At 34.6% G+C, this 22,924-nt stretch overlaps 1 long non-coding RNA gene across 8 annotated transcripts in view; it reads right to left on the reverse strand.

The window, feature by feature from the left end:
• Positions 1–8,904: 8,904 nt before the first annotated feature.
• Positions 8,905–22,924, reverse strand: part of LOC149130196 (uncharacterized) — a 117,485-nt gene continuing 103,465 nt past the window's right edge. For 3 of the 8 annotated variants that reach the window (XR_016239207.1, XR_016239202.1, XR_016239208.1), the window contains 2 exons: positions 22,720–22,819; positions 8,905–11,596 (listed from right to left, as the gene is read on the reverse strand). This is a non-coding gene — a long non-coding RNA (uncharacterized LOC149130196). Of the gene's footprint in view, positions 11,597–14,437; positions 15,651–17,921; positions 18,067–22,719; positions 22,820–22,924 lie in introns of those variants that run through there. The other 5 variants (XR_016239209.1, XR_016239203.1, XR_016239205.1 and 2 more) reach the window with 4 other exon arrangements.

A 22,924-nucleotide genomic window follows, 5' to 3' on the forward strand; every position in this document is an offset into this window, starting at 1 on the left:
AACAACTAGTGTTAACCGTTTGATTAAAATCCATTCAAGGCGATGCTCCGGCATGGCCACAGTCAAATGACTGAAACAAGTAAAAGATTAGAAGAATATTTCCATGCTGGCAGGGGTTGGATGATTTGACAGGAGCTGACAAGGCTGGAGAGCTGCACCAGATTCCAGTTGTCTGTTTTGGTAGATTTCTATGGCTGGATGCCCTTCCTGATGTCAATCACTTTACAGCGTATACTATATATATGTATAGATATATAGATATATGTGTGTGTGTGTGTTTGTGTGTCTGTGTTTGTCCCCCCACCGCAACCACTTGACAACTGGTGTTGGTGTTTATATCCTCATGAAAGACACAAAATAAGTACCAGGCTATTCTGGTAAGAAAGCTTAGCAAGAGCCTATGTATACATTTTAATTAAAATATATTTCGTTTTTGCTAGATTAGATTTGTTTCATTAAATTACCAAATTTCTCCTCAAAGGTTAAATCCACATTTTCCTATCCTGCCCCCACCCAGAATATTTTCTTCCATTCCATAATTCGGTATAGTGTACCATGGTGTACATTTAAAGACTGGCTTTTGTATTTTCAATCAATAAAATCCACATGCATCTCTCGGTTTCAAAGTTGTCGCAGTGTTTCTGTCATGTGCTGTGAAAAAGGGGTTTGTGATATGAGGGATCTCGGATTATACAATACTGCTTCAGACAAACCTATCCAACCCATGAGCCTGGGGAAGAAGAGGTGATGAGGAAGACATGGAAAGGTAGGCACACTCTTATATATATATATATATATATACACACACACATTTAGGCATACATACATACACACACGCACACATGCATGCAGACTTACACATATATGGAGTCATACAGACACACACCAATAAACACATACACACTGATAGATTCATAATACACACACACACACATCTAGGTATACAGACGTGCACACAAAGGCATACATACACACAAAGGCATACATACACACAGACACTGCTAGATTCATAATATATACACACACATCTAGGCATAAACTGATGTTCATAGACACACAAATATTCAGACATGAAGACCTACAAACACACTGCTAGATTCATATTATATTCACACATATGGAGACATACAGATACACGCACGCTACTATATTCATAATATATACATACATCCACTCCTTGCTTCTTAATATATACACACAAGCACATACATACACACACCTACAAACATATGGAGACACACAAGACAGATAAATACATATTGCTAGATTCATAATATATACACACATATGGAGACGTACAGACACTCACACTACTAGATTCATAATATATACACACACAAACTGATGTTCATAGACACACAAATATTCAGACATGAAGATCTACAAACAAACTGCTAGATTCATAATATATTCACACCTACACACATATGGAGACATACACACACTGCTAGATTTGTAATATATACACACACACACTAATGTTCATAGACACATGTGGAGACATACACTACTAGATTCATAATATATATAGACAAACACGGAGACATACAGACACACTACTAGATTCATAATATATACACACATATACATACTGCTAGATTCATAATATATACACACAAGCACATACATACACTGCTAGATTCATAATATATACATACATACACACTGATGTTCATAGACACATGGAGACATACAGACAGATTCATAATATATACATACATACAGATGTTCATAGACACTACTAGATTCATAATATATACATACTGCTAGATTCATAATATATACATACTGCTAGATTCATAATATATACATACTGCTAGATTCATAATATATACACACAAGCACATACATACATTACTAGATTCATAATATATACACAGACAAAGAGGCCCACAACCACACATACAAAATACTTTTCCACATCGGATTTCGACATTTAATTTTTTAAAAAAAGTAAAAAAAAACATACTTTCTACCGAAATTAAGTTTCTTTCGGATGTTAAATTTCTTCCCGACTTTTGCCAGAATATTTTTAACAGGGGTTGTTTGTTTAGATCTAGTTTAAATTTATGGTTTAATAAAAACTCAACTCGATTTTGGTGAGAAATAATGTTTTTCCTTAGATTATATCGAAAATGTGGTGTAAAACATTTTCTCTCCCTTTTAAATGAATTCAAAGGTAGCCGGTCCTCGATGCGCTTGTTTAGTATGCTAGAAATAGCAGTTATTAGGCGTATAAAAAAAAACAGCCACTACTCTGATCTCCTTATACGCAACCAATGGAGAAAAAAGTCCTTTGCAGTAATACTAGGAGCAGAGATTAGTTGATGACACACGGAAAAAAAAAAAAAAGAAAACATGGAAAATATATAACTCTGAGGTGAGTGGGGATGGATTCCCGTGGGCCCCTACCACTCCGATTTCGGTGGGAAAAAGTCATTTGCGGTATATTAGGAGAGGAGATTAGTTGAAAGCACAAGACAAAAGAAAAAAACTAGGGAAAAAACATTATTTCTCACCAAGATCGAGTTGTGTGTTATTAAACTATAAATTTAAACTAGATCTAAATAAACAACCCCTGTTAAAAATATTCTGGCAAAAGTCGGGAAGAAATTTAACATCCGAAAGAAACTTAATTTCGGTAGAAAGTATGTTTTTTTTAACTTTTTTTTTAAAATTTAATGTCGAAATCCGATGTGGAAAAGTCAGTCCAATTGGTTCAAGGCCACCCCTGTCTATATATATACATATATATATATATTTTTTGAGACTGTCACATTAAGTTGACTGTATTCAACTACTTTATATATATAAATATACAAATTAATTATCAATTATCAATATAGGGCGTCGTTTGAAAAAGATTTTCGCTGCTCTTTCTAGCAAATTAAAACAATAACACACGCATTGAACAAAGCGGTCGCTGAGGTATAAAGGGAAATAACCCTCAAATGTAGAGTTATTTCCCTTTATACCTCAGCGACCGCTTTGTTCAATGCGTGTGTTATTGTTTTAATTTGCTAGAAAGAGCAGCGAAAATCTTTTTTAAACGACGCCCTATGTTGATAATTGACAATTAATTTGTATATTTATATATATTAAGTAGTTGCATACAGTCAACTTAATGTGACAGTCCCAAAAAAAATATATATATATGTATATATATAGACAGGGCCGGCTTTGAACCGATTGGACCGATTTTTCCACATCGGATTTCGACATTTAATTTTTAAAAAAAGTAAAAAAAACATACTTTCTACCGAAATTAAGTTTCTTTGGGATGTTAAATTTCTTGCCGATTCTTGCCAGAATATTTTTAACGGGTTGTTTATTTAGATCTAGTTTAAATTTATAGTTTAATAAAAACTCAAAATGTGACAGTCCCAAAAAATATATATATACATGTGTGTGTGTGTATTTATATATTATACATTTATTTATATATACAGAGAGACACAGAGACACAAAGTTCATAAACTGTGCCTGAAATCACCAATAGTTTTTTGAAGTCAAAATTTTTGGATTTTGGCTAATAAGTGGCATCAAATCCTTGCAGAATTTTGACTCTTAAGCGACAGTACCTGAGAATTTAGTTTAAGTGGTAATCGATGTTTCTAAAGTGGCAAAATAATTGCTAACAATTTAAATGAATTTCGCACCAATAACGAAAATGTTACAAAATTCATAAATTGTGCTTAGAAATAATCCTGAAATCACCAATAGTTTTTTGAAGTCAAAATTTTAAAAAATGATTTTTAAAAACAAGTTTTTTAGTGTCAAGGAAAATTTAGATTAAAATTGTTGGTAAAAGTCACTTTGTCTGTTATATGGTGGTCTAGGTTTCAATTCCTACCCAGTTTGAAATTATTATTTTTTTTTTTAATTAATGTAAATTGGCAACCCTTTATATTGATCTTCAGCCAAGATAGGTTTAAATATGTCAACTGTTGTTGTTGATGTTTGTTCCTTCTGAAGCCATGTCTGGTTCATAATGGCTGGTTTCCTGGTTTCATTTCACCTGGATAGGATGTTGGTTCATCGCAGGTGATCTGCTAGATGTACCCCAGTGTCACTGATGACATGCGCTGTTCTCTCAATAATAATAATAACAATAAGGAAATAAAATATTAACAAACAAGATTAATTTTGTTATTTTCTAATCTTTAATTTCTGCAATAATACTTTTTCTAAACCTAACATCGGAGCTTCAAATGCCATCGAACCCAAAAATGCAACCATAAACGAGACTCCAAGACAACCTAGAAACAGGAACACCTGAAGAGGAGAGAGAATGATAGATATGATGGAAAATAGTAAAATAAGGATTAGAATGAATTAACAATAAAGGATCTTATGATAAAACATGGATGTTATATATCATCATCGTCTTGCGTCTTATTTCCATGCTGGCAGGGGTTGGATGATTTGACAGGAGCTGACAAGGCTGGAGAGCTGCACCAGATTCCAGTTGTCTGTTTTGGTAGATTTCTATGGCTGGATGCCCTTCCTGATGTCAATCACTTTACAGCGTATACTATATATATGTATAGATATATAGATATATGTGTGTGTGTGTGTTTGTGTGTCTGTGTTTGTCCCCCCACCGCAACCACTTGACAACTGGTGTTGGTGTTTATATCCTCATGAAAGACACAAAATAAGTACCAGGCTATTCTGGTAAGAAAGCTTAGCAAGAGCCTATGTATACATTTTAATTAAAATATATTTCGTTTTTGCTAGATTAGATTTGTTTCATTAAATTACCAAATTTCTCCTCAAAGGTTAAATCCACATTTTCCTATCCTGCCCCCACCCAGAATATTTTCTTCCATTCCATAATTCGGTATAGTGTACCATGGTGTACATTTAAAGACTGGCTTTTGTATTTTCAATCAATAAAATCCACATGCATCTCTCGGTTTCAAAGTTGTCGCAGTGTTTCTGTCATGTGCTGTGAAAAAGGGGTTTGTGATATGAGGGATCTCGGATTATACAACACTGCTTCAGACAAACCTATCCAACCCATGAGCCTGGGGAAGAAGAGGTGATGAGGAAGACATGGAAAGGTAGGCACACTCTTATATATATATATATATATATACACACACACATTTAGGCATACATACATACACACACACACACATGCATGCAGACTTACACATATATGGAGTCATACAGACACACACCAATAAACACATACACACTGATAGATTCATAATACACACACACACACATCTAGGTATACAGACGTGCACACAAAGGCATACATACACACAAAGGCATACATACACACAGACACTGCTAGATTCATAATATATACACACACATCTAGGCATAAACTGATGTTCATAGACACACAAATATTCAGACATGAAGACCTACAAACACACTGCTAGATTCATATTATATTCACACATATGGAGACATACAGATACACGCACGCTACTATATTCATAATATATACATACATCCACTCCTTGCTTCTTAATATATACACACAAGCACATACATACACACACCTACAAACATATGGAGACACACAAGACAGATAAATACATATTGCTAGATTCATAATATATACACACATATGGAGACGTACAGACACTCACACTACTAGATTCATAATATATACACACACAAACTGATGTTCATAGACACACAAATATTCAGACATGAAGATCTACAAACAAACTGCTAGATTCATAATATATTCACACCTACACACATATGGAGACATACACACACTGCTAGATTTGTAATATATACACACACACACTAATGTTCATAGACACATGTGGAGACATACACTACTAGATTCATAATATATATAGACAAACACGGAGACATACAGACACACTACTAGATTCATAATATATACACACATATACATACTGCTAGATTCATAATATATACACACAAGCACATACATACACTGCTAGATTCATAATATATACATACATACACACTGATGTTCATAGACACATGGAGACATACAGACAGATTCATAATATATACATACATACAGATGTTCATAGACACTACTAGATTCATAATATATATACATACTGCTAGATTCATAATATATACACACAAGCACATACATACATTACTAGATTCATAATATATACACAGACAAAGAGGCCCACAACCACACATACAAAATGCTTTTCCACATCGGATTTCGACATTTAATTTTTAAAAAAAACTAAAAAAAAACATACTTTCTACCGAAATTAAGTTTCTTTCTGATGTTAAATTTCTTCCCGACTTTTGCCAGAATATTTTTAACAGGGGTTGTTTGTTTAGATCTAGTTTAAATTTATGGTTTAATAAAAACTCAACTCGATTTTGGTGAGAAATAATGTTTTTCCTTAGATTATATCGAAAATGTGGTGTAAAACATTTTCTCTCCCTTTTAAATGAATTCAAAGGTAGCCGGTCCTCGACGCGCTTGTTTAGTATGCTAGAAATAGCAGTTATTAGGCGTATAAAAAAAAACAGCCACTACTCTGATCTCCTTATACGCAACCAATGGAGAAAAAAGTCCTTTGCAGTAATACTAGGAGCAGAGATTAGTTGATGACACACGGAAAAAAAAAAAAAAGAAAACATGGAAAATATATAACTCTGAGGTGAGTGGGGATGGATTCCCGTGGGCCCCTACCACTCCGATTTCGGTGGGAAAAAGTCATTTGCGGTATATTAGGAGAGGAGATTAGTTGATAGCACAAGACAAAAGAAAAAAACTAGGGAAAAAACATTATTTCTCACCAAGATCGAGTTGTGTGTTATTAAACTATAAATTTAAACTAGATCTAAATAAACAACCCCTGTTAAAAATACTCTGGCAAAAGTCGGGAAGAAATTTAACATCCGAAAGAAACTTAATTTCGGTAGAAAGTATGTTTTTTTTTACTTTTTTTTAAAAATTTAATGTCGAAATCCGATGTGGAAAAGTCAGTCCAATTGGTTCAAGGCCGCCCCTGTCTATATATATACATATATATATATTTTTTTGGGGACTGTCACATTAAGTTGACTGTATGCAACTACTATATATATATAAATATACAAATTAATTATCAATTATCAATATAGGGCGTCGTTTGAAAAAGATTTTCGCTGCTCTTTCTAGCAAATTAAAACAATAACACACGCATTGAACAAAGCGGTCGCTGAGGTATAAAGGGAAATAACCCTCAAATGTAGAGTTATTTCCCTTTATACCTCAGCGACCGCTTTGTTCAATGCATGTGTTATTGTTTTAATTTGCTAGAAAGAGCAGCGAAAATCTTTTTTAAACGACGCCCTATGTTGATAATTGACAATTAATTTGTATATTTATATATATTAAGTAGTTGCATACAGTCAACTTAATGTGACAGTCCCAAAAAATATATATATATATGTATATATATAGACAGGGCCGGCTTTGAACCGATTGGACCGATTTTTCCACATCGGATTTCGACATTTAATTTTTAAAAAAAGTAAAAAAAACATACTTTCTACCGAAATTAAGTTTCTTTGGGATGTTAAATTTCTTGCCGATTCTTGCCAGAATATTTTTAACGGGTTGTTTATTTAGATCTAGTTTAAATTTATAGTTTAATAAAAACTCAAAATGTGACAGTCCCAAAAAATATATATATACATGTGTGTGTGTGTATTTATATATTATACATTTATTTATATATACAGAGAGACACAGAGACACAAAGTTCATAAACTGTGCCTGAAATCACCAATAGTTTTTTGAAGTCAAAATTTTTGGATTTTGGCTAATAAGTGGCATCAAATCCTTGCAGAATTTTGACTCTTAAGCGACAGTACCTGAGAATTTAGTTTAAGTGGTAATCGATGTTTCTAAAGTGGCAAAATAATTGCTAACAATTTAAATGAATTTCGCACCAATAACGAAAATGTTACAAAATTCATAAATTGTGCTTAGAAATAATCCTGAAATCACCAATAGTTTTTTGAAGTCAAAATTTTAAAAAATGATTTTTAAAAACAAGTTTTTTAGTGTCAAGGAAAATTTAGATTAAAATTGTTGGTAAAAGTCACTTTGTCTGTTATATGGTGGTCTAGGTTTCAATTCCTACCCAGTTTGAAATTATTTTTTTTTTTTTTAATTAATGTAAATTGGCAACCCTTTATATTGATCTTCAGCCAAGATAGGTTTAAATATGTCATTTTTTAATCAGATTTCTGTTGGTGTCTAGGTGGTCTTGTGGGTAGAGGCATATGTAGATACCAATAACATCCTGGGCAGGGTTCAATATCACCCAGGGCCTGCACTAAGGGGTCTTACGAAAATTTTTCACTTTTTTTTTTATCTCTAGGGAAAAAAATGAAAATGTTAAATAAGACCCACTATAATACCTGGCACAGATTTGAAACCTCCACCTCTGTGTCATGTTACTATTTCTAAACACCTCTACCTATGAGGCCAACGAAGCAGCAACAATATTAACATGAAAATTATGATATTTAAAGTTATTTCAATTTTTTGTGATTAAGGGAAACCTATGAAATTTGGTAACACACACACACACATAATACAACTTAAGTTAATAAAAAAAAAATAATAATTTTAAACTGGGTAGGAATTGAAACCTAAACCACCATTTAACAGACAAAGTGACTTTTACCGTCAAAAATACTGTTAAAATTTAGGTATTTAAATATTTTCTTTATTGGTAAGACTGTTGTTGTTGCTGTTTGTTCCTTCTGAAGCCATGTCTGGTTCATAATGGCTGGTTTCCTGGTTTCATTTCACCTGGATAGGATGTTGGTTCATCGCAGGTGATCTGCTAGATGTACCCCAGTGTCACTGATGACATGCGCTGTTCTCTCAATAATAATAATAACAATAAGGAAATAAAATATTAACAAACAAGATTAATTTTGTTATTTTCTAATCTTTAATTTCTGCAATAATACTTTTTCTAAACCTAACATCGGAGCTTCAAATGCCATCGAACCCAAAAATGCAACCATAAACGAGACTCCAAGACAACCTAGAAACAGGAACACCTGAAGAAGAGAGAGAATGATAGATATGATGGAAAATAGTAAAATAAGGATTAGAATGAATTAACAATAAAGGATCTTATGATAAAACATGGATGTTATATATCATCATCGTCTTGCGTCTTATTTCCATGCTGGCAGGGGTTGGATGATTTGACAGGAGCTGACAAGGCTGGAGAGCTGCACCAGATTCCAGTTGTCTGTTTTGGTAGATTTCTATGGCTGGATGCCCTTCCTGATGTCAATCACTTTACAGCGTATACTATATATATGTATAGATATATATATATATGTGTGTGTGTGTGTTTGTGTGTCTGTGTTTGTCCCCCCACCGCAACCACTTGACAACTGGTGTTGGTGTTTATATCCTCATGAAAGACACAAAATAAGTACCAGGCTATTCTGGTAAGAAAGCTTAGCAAGAGCCTATGTATACATTTTAATTAAAATATATTTCGTTTTTGCTAGATTAGATTTGTTTCATTAAATTACCAAATTTCTCCTCAAAGGTTAAATCCACATTTTCCTATCCTGCCCCCACCCAGAATATTTTCTTCCATTCCATAATTCGGTATAGTGTACCATGGTGTACATTTAAAGACTGGCTTTTGTATTTTCAATCAATAAAATCCACATGCATCTCTCGGTTTCAAAGTTGTCGCAGTGTTTCTGTCATGTGCTGTGAAAAAGGGGTTTGTGATATGAGGGATCTCGGATTATACGACACTGCTTCAGACAAACCTATCCAACCCATGAGCCTGGGGAAGAAGAGGTGATGAGGAAGACATGGAAAGGTAGGCACACTCTTATATATATATATATATATACACACACACATTTAGGCATACATACATACACACACACACACATGCATGCAGACTTACACATATATGGAGTCATACAGACACACACCAATAAACACATACACACTGATAGATTCATAATACACACACACACACATCTAGGTATACAGACGTGCACACAAAGGCATACATACACACAAAGGCATACATACACACAGACACTGCTAGATTCATAATATATACACACACATCTAGGCATAAACTGATGTTCATAGACACACAAATATTCAGACATGAAGACCTACAAACACACTGCTAGATTCATATTATATTCACACATATGGAGACATACAGATACACGCACACTACTATATTCATAATATATACATACATACACTCCTTGCTTCTTAATATATACACACAAGCACATACATACACACACCTACAAACATATGGAGATACACAAGACAGATAAATACATATTGCTAGATTCATAATATATACACACATATGGAGACGTACAGACACTCACACTACTAGATTCATAATATATACACACACAAACTGATGTTCATAGACACACAAATATTCAGACATGAAGATCTACAAACAAACTGCTAGATTCATAATATATTCACACCTACACACATATGGAGACATACACACACTGCTAGATTTGTAATATATACACACACACGCTAATGTCCATAGACACATGTGGAGACATACACTACTAGATTCATAATATATATAGACAAACACGGAGACATACAGACACACTACTAGATTCATAATATATACACACATATACATACTGCTAGATTCATAATATATACACACAAGCACATACATACACTGCTAGATTCATAATATATACATACATACACACTGATGTTCATAGACACATGGAGACATACAGACAGATTCATAATATATACATACATACAGATGTTCATAGACACTACTAGATTCATAATATATACATACTGCTAGATTCATAATATATACACACAAGCACATACATACATTACTAGATTCATAATATATACACAGACAAAGAGGCCCACAACCACACATACAAAATACTTGAGTAAAATTTACTACAACCAATATTTGGGGAATTTCTTTTCCATTTTATTAACATCATTATTATTACCACTTTTTTAATGTTTTTTACTTAATTGATTTTTTGTTGCCAGTTAGTTTGTTTTGTGTGCTTGTTCATTGTGTGTACATCTATATAAAAACAAATACATGTATATGCACAATAAACATACATTCATGTGTATACATACATTTTGTATGTATATATGCACGTTTCTATATATCTATGTACATTATACATATATAGTCAAGCAATCAAAATGTTGTTTTTCTTACATTTTAAGTCTGTAATTGTCTTATTCTTGGCTGTTTATAATTCATGAGTATGTATATATATATATATATATATATATATATGTCTGTGTGTAATTCCTTCTCAACACTTTTTTTTTTATTCATTTACTCCCTGTCATCAACAAAACACACATGCATTCATACAAGATGTCTTCTTGGTTTTCTGTTTTAAGCTTTTTTTATATTCTTCTCCAGATCAATTTGTTGCACTCCATCGGTGGTTGTTTGGAGAGACCAAATTCCTAGGCAGTTGCTTGTAGATGTGGGGTGGTTTCATTATGTCAGGCAACTCCGGAGGACTGGACAAAGAAGTTAGCTCAAGAGCTTCAAATTCACCGTCTGCTGATAAGTTCCTGGCTCTGAGTAAAAGAAAATACAAGAGGATCAGTTAATTATGATTAATTTATTTAACAGAAAGAAGCCTTCGACACTCTGCTCTTTAGAAAAGAGAAGGAATGACACTATTATATATGTATATATATAATGTTTCAATAAAGAGGAAAAAAACAATATTCGGTATTATTTATACACCATTACACATATTTCATTTACTAAAAAATTTATATATTTAGAGACAGACAGAAGAATCCAATAAAGATAAGAAAACTCAATTAAGTTTGTTCATCATTCTATCAATAAACAGAGAAAGAGCTAAATTTTTGCCTTGTTTATGTGTTCTACTATGAATATATATATAATAAATTGAACAATTATAAATTCAATTTAAATATTTTATACAAACAAATGACACATGTCATAAATTACAGCTGTTTCATTAATAAATTAAATATGTAATGATACTTAAATATTGTATATATATGTATATCTATATCTATGTATAGATATAATAGAAAATTCAAAATGGTATTACATTTTGTTTTTTATCTTAGCAAAGGCGGAGGGTTATTGTTTTCAGTCGTGTTTGTTTGTTTGTCCATGGACGAGATATCTCAAGATCCGCTAGATGGATTCGAATGAAGCTTTTGGGGATGTTAGGCTTCATGACTGGCACAAACTGATTAGATTTTGGGATCAATCTAGTATCGGACAAGGATTCTGGATTATTTTCCCATTTTTTTTTTTACTTAATTTTTGAGAATGATCGGATTCGTTTTCAGTATTCTCATTTGTGAGAGCAGTCAAGTTTATTTCAGATATTCTCATTTTAAAAATCATCTCCAGCTAATCGTTGACAGGGCATTGGCGTTGCCTCAGCAGAGGTTGGCATTCTTTGAATGCTCTTGTTATTATTATTATTATTATTACATTCAGTTTTATAGAAGCTAGACCGAACATGGCCGTCATGTATTAAAAGAGGAAAAAAAAGTGGCTCAGTAGTGGCTGTGTGGTAAGTAGCTTGCTTACCAACCACATGGTCCCGGGTTCAGTCCCACTGCGTGGCACCTTGGGTAAGTGTCTTCAACTATAGCCTCAGGCCGACCAAAGCCTTGTGAGTGGAAGAAGCCCGTTGTTGGCCGTTGCCAGTACCGCCTGACTGGCCTTCGTGCGGGTGACTCGTAAAAGCACCCACTACACTCTCTGAGTGGTTGGCGTTAGGAAGGGCATCCAGCTGTAGAAACTCTGCCAAATCAGATTGGAGCGTGGTGTTGCCATTCGGTTTCACCAGTCCTCAGTCAAGTCATCCAACCCATGCTAGCATGGAAAGCGGACGTTAAACGATGATGATGATGATGATGATGATATATGTATGTGTGTCTGTGTCTGTCCCCCCAGCATTGCTTGACAGCCGATGCTGGTGTGTTTACGTCCCCGTAACTTAGCGGCTCGGCAAAAGAGACCGATAGAATAAGTACTAGGCTTACAAAGAATAAGCTCTGGGGTCAATTTGCTCGACTATAAAGGCGGTGCTCCAGCATGGCCGCAGTCAAATGACAAACAAATAAGAGTAAAAAGAGAGAGTTATGCATGACTTAAAACTGCACCTAGTATATGGGTCCTGGTTCAGGCATTCCAAGATTTTAAGGAGTAGGGAAGCACTTCTTAGCCACTATTGTTCTCAGATCTACTTTGACCCTTTCAGGTACCCATCTAAGGGTTAAATAACATGTAACTACCTGAGCCAGAGTTACATCATGGAATGCAGTATGGTGGATGGGAATATTTTTGGCAAATGAATCTGAAATCGAACAGAATCCGACGACTGGCATCCATGCCAACCTCTCCTTCATTGGACACTAAACTCTGCTTGCGAAGACCTGTTGGGGCAAGTGAAATCGGAATCGTAATTGAACCATACTCGATGACTGGCACCTGCGCCAGTGGAGCACTAACAGCACTGTCCGAGCGTGTTCATTGCCAGAGCAGCTGTCTGGCTCCCATGCTAGTGTTTGTGTTTGTCCCCCCGACATCACTTGACAACCGATGCTGGTGTGTTTACGTCCCCGTGACTTAGCGTTTCGGCAAAAGTAACCGATAGAATAAGTACTAGGCTTACAAAGAATAAGTCCTGAGGGCGATCTTTCGATACTAGTCCACCACAACTTCCGGCCGTTGCGCGCACGCATACTGATTACATGATCGTATAGTGTGTTTGTTTTTAAATGACTTGAAAATATGAAAAGACAGCATTAAATAGAAACTCAAACCTTCTCCCCCTCAGATGCATACAGTTCTCAAACTTTAAACACATAAACACACTATACAATCATGTAATCAGTATAGGGAGGAGATACGCCACTGTGGAGGTGCACTTCACAACGGAGGAGGAAGCAAATAAAGCACTCCACAGGGGCAATAAGGACAGAGGAATAATGGGTGCTCTTGCCTTCGTATTGCGGCAAACGTGTGGCCAAGGTGCGAGTGAGTAAGGTGCCAACCGAACTGAAACTTTAACCACATAAGCACACTATATGATCATGTAATCAGTATAGGGAGGAGATACGCCACTGTGGAGGTGCGCTTCACAACGGAGGAGGAAGCAAATAAAGCACTCCACAGGGGCAATAAGGACAGAGGAATAATGGGTGCTCTTGCCTTCGTATTGCGGCAAACGTGTGGCCAAGGTGCGAGTGAGTAAGGTGCCAACCGAACTGAAACTTTAACCACATAAGCACACTATATGATCATGTAATCAGTATGCGTGCGCGCAACGACCGGGAGTTGTGGTGGACTAGTGTCGAAAGATCGCCGAACCCCGTCGGAAAATAGAACAGAAATAAGTTGAAAAGTAATTAAAATACCTTGCAATCAGTCGATGTGACAGGTGAGCGGTATTCCGTAAGTAAAATGGTTACAGAGAAGTAAGTCGGAAGTAAAAGGACCGCAGTGAATGAAGTACCACACTCACACATATTAGTGTTAATATTTAAAATCGGCATTTGTCTGTCTTTACGTTCTGGGTTGAAATTCCGTCGACGGGTTGATAAATTAAGTAGCAGTTGCGTACTGGAATCGATCTAATCGATAGCCCCCCCCCCGCCACCGCCGCTCCCCCAAAATTTCGAGCCTTGCGCTTGGAGTAGAAAAAAAATATTTATAATACGTATACCTACACAAGTGTGCCCCGCTCACATTGGTTTACTCGTTAACTTTCAGAAAAATGAATGACTGTTGATAATGGAGCCTGGTGTAGCCATCTGGTTCACCAGTCCTCAGTCAAATCGTCCAACCCATGCTAGCATGGAAGGCGGACGTTAAACGATGATAATGATGATGATGATGTTCATTCAATTTTCTACAAATCTGAAGTGCCTTTATAGAAAATTTCATGATACTAGTCTTAAAAAAAAACTAGTGTTAACTGTTTGATTAAAATCCATTCAAGGCGATGCTCCGGCATGGCCGCAGTCAAATGACTGAAAGAAGTAAAAGATTAATGAAAAATGTGGCCCCCGTTTTAAAAAAGATCCTGTTATTCTTCGGATCTTTTTTAAAACGGGGGCCACATTTTTCATTAATGTTTTACGTAGTGTTTTTGGTACCGAAAGACTTTCAAACTTCGTATACTTATCTATTTTGTGTTATAGAACAGAAAAATATTTTTGTATTCGAATTTATTTCATGTAAAAAATTGTCTTATTTCGATAATTTCAACCAATTACTGACAATTATTCAGTTGTTTACATTTACTCCTTTGGCTGATTAAGCGATGTAAAGCGTATTTAATCTCCATACCTTCGTTTTATTTGCTTTAACCCTAACCCTAACCCTAACCCTAGGGTTAGGGTTAGGGTTAGGGTTAATTGTTTCAGAATCGTTTGTTTATGTAGTCGGCACTTAATGTATATCGGCTGAATGGACGTCAGTGATTGGTTGAAATTACAGAAATACGACAACTTTAACATGGAATAATTTATGGATTTCTTTTTTTTTTAAGAAGACTAAGAGAAAAAGATGTTTTATATGACACATTCTACCAGTGTTCCAAGTTTCAAAGTGTTTCGTTAATGGAAAATGTGGGCCCCCCCCCCACCCGTTTTAAAAAGGATCCGAATAACATAATATATATGTATGCATGTATAGACACACGTACATACAAGACCGGAAGTAAAAGAAAATGTTTTTTAAACAATGGTTTACCGTTTGAAAAATCTTTTAATCTAAATTTTAACATTGAGTAATGAGAGTGGTCTCCCTTGACACTAAAAAACGAAAATGTTACAAAGTTCATAAATTGTGCTAGAAATAAGCCTGAAATATATATATATATTATAAATATATATACTTATATATATATATATATATATATATATATATATATATATATATATATATATATATATATATTATTTACATATGTGTGTGTGTGTGTTTATATATTATACATTTATATATTATATATATCTTTATATACAGAGAGACAGAGATAGAGAGAGAGGGGGAAAGAGAGAAAGAAAGAGAGAGAAAGAAAGAGAGAGAGAGAAAGAATGATACTAGTCTTAAATGGTTTCAATTCCTACCCAGTGTTGCTTATTTTGATTTATATATATATATATATATATATCCGTAGGTGACCTCTCTGTTGTCACAGCCGAAGTGCGGCAATGCTGACCTTCGGTTCTCTGACCTTGATGCCTGTTCATTTCACTAACAGAAGACTTTAAGAGTTCTTTGAACTTTTTTTTTACCGTTTCCATGTTTAAATAGAATTTAGAAGGATTGGAGTGAACTGGGAGGGGTGGTGGTGTACTTACACAAGGTTTGCAAATGTCAAAGCCATGGTGGTGGTGGTGGTGGTGGTGATGACAGAGGTGGTGGTTGTAGTAGTAGTGGTGGCAGTAGTGGTAAAATGTGATGATGGTGTTAGCAGTGTAGTGGTAGTGGTGGTGATGGTGGCAGTAGTAGTAAGTCAAGTTGTAGTATTGGTTCTAGTGTACCTGTAACATTCCATATTATATTCTTCATACATACACCAAACACCAAATCAGCTAGAAATGGCAGCCAAATTCCCTCCAACTTATAAATTTATTCTACGATGTCAGGCTTGAGATCGCTACCTCTTTTAGGGATTAAAATTTGGTTGCTGGACTGGAGAAAGTTACCCCAGATCACGAAACTTTGGTTCAAATTATTTCACCAGAGGGGGCCCTAAATACAGGTATATAATCTTTTATCCGGAAATCTAAAATCCAGAAAGCCCCCAAGACTGAACTTTTTTGTGTGGGGTGGAGCACATCACAACAGGAGTCGTTTGGTGCGCAAACACCTGATCACCGTGACTCACCTCATTCAGGTGTGACGTGGCAATGCTCGGCAGATCGGCCACCACTTACCGCCAAGCGTCAGTTGTGGCTCAACAAATGTAAGAGAGAAGACACCCATTTGCTGTTTGCTGGTTTTGTGTTGTTTCTTGTGACTTTGAATAAAATTTACCCTAAAAATGTCAAAAAGAATTGCAGATACCCCGATGGATAGCAGTCATGATCATCATCATCATCATCATGGTTTAACGCCCGCTTTCCATGCTAGCATGGGTTGGACGATTTGACTGAGGACTGGCAAGCCAGAAGGCACCGGGCTTCAATCTGATCTGGCAGAGTTTCTACAGCTGGATGCCCTTCCTAACGCCAACCACTCTGAGAGTGTAGTGGGTGTTTTTACGTGCCACTGGCACAAAGGCCAGTCAGGCGGTACTGGCAGCGGCCACGCTCAAAATGGTGTATTTCATGTGCCACCCGCACAAGAGCCAGTCCAGGGGCACTGGCAATGATCTCGCTCGAAAATCCCACGAAGGCCAGCCAGGCGGTACTGGCAACGGCCACGCTCAAAATGGTGTCTTTTATGTGCCACCCGCACAAGCCAGTCCAGGGGCACTGGCAACGATCTCGCTCAAAAATCCTACAGGAGCCAGTCAGGCGGTACTGGCAACGGCCACGCTCAAAATGGTGCATCTCATGTGCCACCCGCACAAGAACCAGTCCAGGGGCACTGGCAACGATCTTACTTGGCTTGCCGGGTCTTCTCACGCACAGCACATTTCCAAAGGTCTCGGTCAGTAGTCATCGCCTCGGTGAGGCCCAATGTACGAAGGTCTTGCCTCACCACCTCAGCCCAGGTCTTCCTGGGCCTACCTCTTCCACGGGTTCCCTCAACTGTTAGGGTGTGGCACTTTTTCACGCAGCTATCCTCCTCCATTCTCACCACATGTCCATACCAGCGCAATCGTCTCTCTTGCACGCCACAACTGATGCTTCTAATGTTCAGCTTTTCTCTCAAGATACTTACACTCTGACGGGTATTCACATTGACATTACACATCCAACAGAGCATACTGGCTTCATTCCTTGCGAGCTTACGTATGTCCTCAGCAGTTACAGCCCATGTTTCACTGCCATGTAGCATGGTTGTTCGTACGCATGTGTCATACATTCTATCAATAAACAGAGAAAGAGCTAAATTTTTGCCTTGTTTATGTGTTCTACTATGAATATATATATAATAAATTGAACAATTATAAATTCAATTTAAATATTTTATACAAACAAATGACACATCTCATAAATTACAGCTGTTTCATTAATAAATTAAATATGTAATGATGCTTAAATATTGTATATATATGTATATCTATATCTATGTATATATATATATCTATGTATATATATATATATATTTATATATATAAAATATATATATATAATATATTTATATATATCTAATAATAATATTTACAGGTAAAAACTCAATTAAAATGAATTTATAAAAAATTAAATTGAGCTTTACAGATTAAAATATATAGTTTTAGGGAAAAGAACCAAATTTCATGAACTCAACAATGAAAATCCACTATCACATATAGAAAAATTAATAATTAAAATCACAATAAATTAGTATAATATAATACAAAGTAAATATCATAAGATAAAGATAATAAAATAACTACACGTGTTTCATAACTAATTTTCAAATAGAAAGGAAATTTAAATTGATTAAAATTATCAAAAATAAATTCTATTCAGAAATATAGCTAATCGTCAGGTCTTATTATAATAAATAAATATATATATCAACCAACAATAAGTACCAAATGAATATAGAAAAATTATTAAAAATATCAAAATTCCATAATCATCCCTACATCCATTATAATATATGCTAACATGTATATTATATAAATTATTATCATTTTAAATACAATTTAAATGAAGTTTAAGGTTAAAATAATAATAAAGATAATATTAGTACATATTTAACCGGTGTAATAGTTAAAGCTATACTATTTAAAACTAAAAACGTTTATTTAATTATCATTAAAAATCAATTGAATAATAGAAAAATACAAGAATACTTATTTCTACAAACGTAGAAATAAAAATATGAATATAAAAGATTAAACTTTATATATACTAAGTTTTAATAAAAAAACCTTTAACGATAATATAAACAATAAAGACTAATTATTAATCAAAAATATATCAACACTATTCAAAACAAAGTCTTATATTATGTTGAAATGATATATGTACATACCTACATCTATATCTATACATACATGGGTACAGGACATCACAACAAGAAAACAAACTTTTTTTTTTTTGAACAACGAAAGAAAACAGAGAGACGAGACATGCAACATAAAGAATATTTCCCTTCATCAGTTGTCCCATCTACTCCGTGTTTCGAAGGAACAGTCGTTCCCGCAAAGCAAATTGAATAAAATTTGAAATTTTTTTGCGGAAGGTGAAAGTGTCAACAAGAACAGGACAGTCAAAACAAACAATAAGGGTTGTTAGGCCAAGACGATAGAAAAATTATTATTATTTTTTTGAACGCTAGTAGACATGAATGAGAGAAGTGACAGAAAATTCATGTATTCTCTATAAGAAGCCAGTGGATAGAAAGAAAGAATCCCTTTCATCGCGTGTCAGGTGGGAGAGAAAAACAGAAAGGATGAAGAACAAGAGAGATAGACAGGGAAGTAGTAGAGTGCGCAAAGTAATTATTAAGATAAAACTTACTTGGAGGAAGATGCATGGTGTTCTATCATATAATAATATATGCACATATCCATACATATATGTACATACCTACATCTATATGTATGCATATATGTGTACAGGACATCACAAAAAAACGTTAAACACAAGAAGAAAACAAGCCTTTTTTTTTAACAACATATATACAGTGGGAGGAAATAAATATTCGTACATGTCAAAATTCTTTATTTATTTAATTTCTAATGAACATAAATGAGATATACCAATACTATATTTGCATAAACTAATAAATTATAGCAACTAATGAATTTATATGCAATTATAAATATTTAGGGGTGGAAAAAGTATTTGTACAGAATAAATTTATGAGTTTCTGTGCCACAAAATACTGTTAAAATAATATTTTTTTTACTAGAACTTTCTCGTTCATTCCAATAATCTTATCAGTGGTCATTTTTAAGTGTCAAAACGCTAGCTTCTCCATTCAGCACTGAGACAACAGAAAGTGGTGTCGTAATAATGGGGAAAAGTAAAGAACTCACAAATTCAGTGAAAAACTTAATTATTGAACAATGGAAAGCAGGTAAAAGTTACAGGAAAATATCAGAGACCCTTCGTATTCCATTTTCTACCATATCTTCATTTATTCAAAGATATAAAAAATCGGTAACTGTTGAAAACAGAATAAGATCTGCTGCACCACGCAAGATTTCACCTAGATCTTTAAGAAAAATGAAGCGGAGAATCGAAAAAAACGCAATGATCACCAGAAAGGAATTGCAAGAAGATTTGTTAGCTTCAGGGACTAATGTTACACTATGAACAATCAGCAATGAATTTCATAGGAATGAACTGAAGTCATGCTCTCCTAGAAAAACTCCACTGTTGACTAAAAGGCATAGAGATGCCTGTTTAAAATTTGTTTTTGAACATAAAGATAAATCTGATACATTCTGGGAAAAGGTTCTATGGACAGACGAGTCGAAAATTGAAATGTTTGGAGGAAAGATGGTACCACCTATTTGCTGAAAAACACAATTCCTACTGTAAAGTTTGGAGGTGGCAACATCATGGTGTGGGGGTGTTTCTCTGCAAATGGCACTGGCAATTTACATGTGATAGATGGTAGAATCAATGCAGAGATGTACCAAAATATTTTGAACAATAATTTATGGGACTCTGTAGAAAAGCTCCAGCTTTGTAAAGGGTGGGTTTTACAACAGGATAACGACCCTAAGCACACGGCGAAGTTTACCAAAAAAATGGGTTGTCAGTCACAATATATACTTATTAGAATGGCCAAGCAAGTCACCAGACTTGAACCCCATTGAAAATTTGTGGCGTTATTTGAAACTTAAAATTCATTCAAGAGCCCCAACGTGCATTCCAAATTTGGAGAAAATTTGTCAAGAAGAATGGGAAAAAATTCCTAAAGAAACATGCGAGTCATCGATTAAGAACTACAAGAAGAGATTGGTTAAAGTGGAACTGAATAATGGTTATGTTACGAAGTATTAAATCAGAATTATCAGTTATTTATGTTCTGTAGGAATACTTTTTTCACCCCTAAATATTTATATTTGTATATAAATTCATAAGTGACTATAATTTATTAGTTTCTCGTGCATATTCTTAGTTTATGTAGGTGTATGCAAATATAGTATTGGTATATCCCATTTATGTTCATTAGAAATTAAATAAATAAAGAATTTTGACATGTACGAATATTTATTCCCCACCACTGTATATATACGCTGGCCAAACTAAGTTTAAGACTGATGATGACAGTTCTATTCCTTCATTAATATATTTCTAACAAAATTGTTAGAATTTCTTTCTCTTTCCAATGATATAGGTGTTATATATCTATCTACAATTATCAATAATTTTAATGTGCAATTAATTCAAATGATTAGAAATAAGTTTAAGATAGTGCAAATCTATAAACCAAATGTGTGGTCGTATGGCTGGTCGTACTGCACTGTTTTGTTTAATAATTGAACATTGTTTATACACTAATTCGCTATGAGAAAGCGTCGTAGTCCTCCGTGAACATTAGCAAACAATTAGAATGCAGCAAAATGGCTTGTGTTCAAGCATGGAAGCCAAGAACAGAGAAAAACAGCAGTACAGAAGGGTGGGTAATGGTATGGGCCGTGTTCAGCAGCTTAGGCGTTGGTCCAATTGTTAAAGTTGATAGCAGACTGAACAGTGCAGGCTATCTGCAATTAGGAAATGAAAATCAGATGCCACCGGGATCTATTTTGCAGCAGGGCCCCATTCATAAGGCTAGGAAAGTTTTGCAATAATATGGTGGTTATTGAGTGGCCTTTGTAGAGAATTTGAATCTGATAGAAAATTTATGGAATTATGTTTCTAGAAGAGTTCATACAAAAAAAAAAAAAACACCCCAATAATCTCGTGCCAATTATATAATTTTATTGAAGGAATATGGCAGCTCATTTGTCAAACTCCATGTTCCATTGTTGTAAGGCCATAATTGAAAGTAATGGCTATGAAACTAGATATTAATAATAAATTGTTGTTTGTTGATCATTTGTACCATAAATTTTCAATTTAAACTAAATGATGTTGGTACAGCCTTAAATTCATTTTGTATTCAAACAGTAGATAGATATATAACACCTATATCATTGGAAAGAGAAAAAAATTCTACATAAACTGCAAAAAGTAAAATAATTTTATAGTTTTGTTAAAAATAAATTAATGAAGGAATAGAACTGTCATCCTTGGTCTTAAACTTATTTTGGCCAGTGGAATATGAAGCAACGAAACTTGCCAAAAATGAGGTCAGAATAGCGAATTCTTAATCAGCACTTTTCAGACAATTATGGTTCCTGTTAGTGAATATGTTTTCATTCATGTGCCTTAACTACAGCACTAGAGAGCATTTTAGCTCTTATTTCTAGCAATGTAGGTGTTTCCTAACATTCTAGTCACATTTAGCAGCAATTATAATTCTCCTTTTTAGTGAAACATTGCAACCTTCTGTTATATATACACACACATACATACATATATATATACATTTTGTATTAAATAAAATAAATACAGAAATTGCTTACCTGCAGCTTTAAAAGCGAGGCCAATTGTGGCCGGCGCTTGAGCTCGAGCAGAGCTACTGGTGTAGCCACAGTCGCTGAGGGTCTTGTTATCATCCAGGGCCTGCAAAAATAAACAAACAGATATAATAATAAAGTCACATCCCCACCTGTCTTTCTCTCTAATCACATTTGAGATTTTAGTTTTATTGAGAGAAGTCTTTAATTT

The sequence above is a fragment of the Octopus bimaculoides genome, chromosome 30, assembly GCF_046866305.1.
Source record: "Octopus bimaculoides isolate indiv1 chromosome 30, ASM4686630v1, whole genome shotgun sequence".
NCBI lineage: Eukaryota > Metazoa > Mollusca > Cephalopoda > Octopoda > Octopodidae > Octopus > Octopus bimaculoides.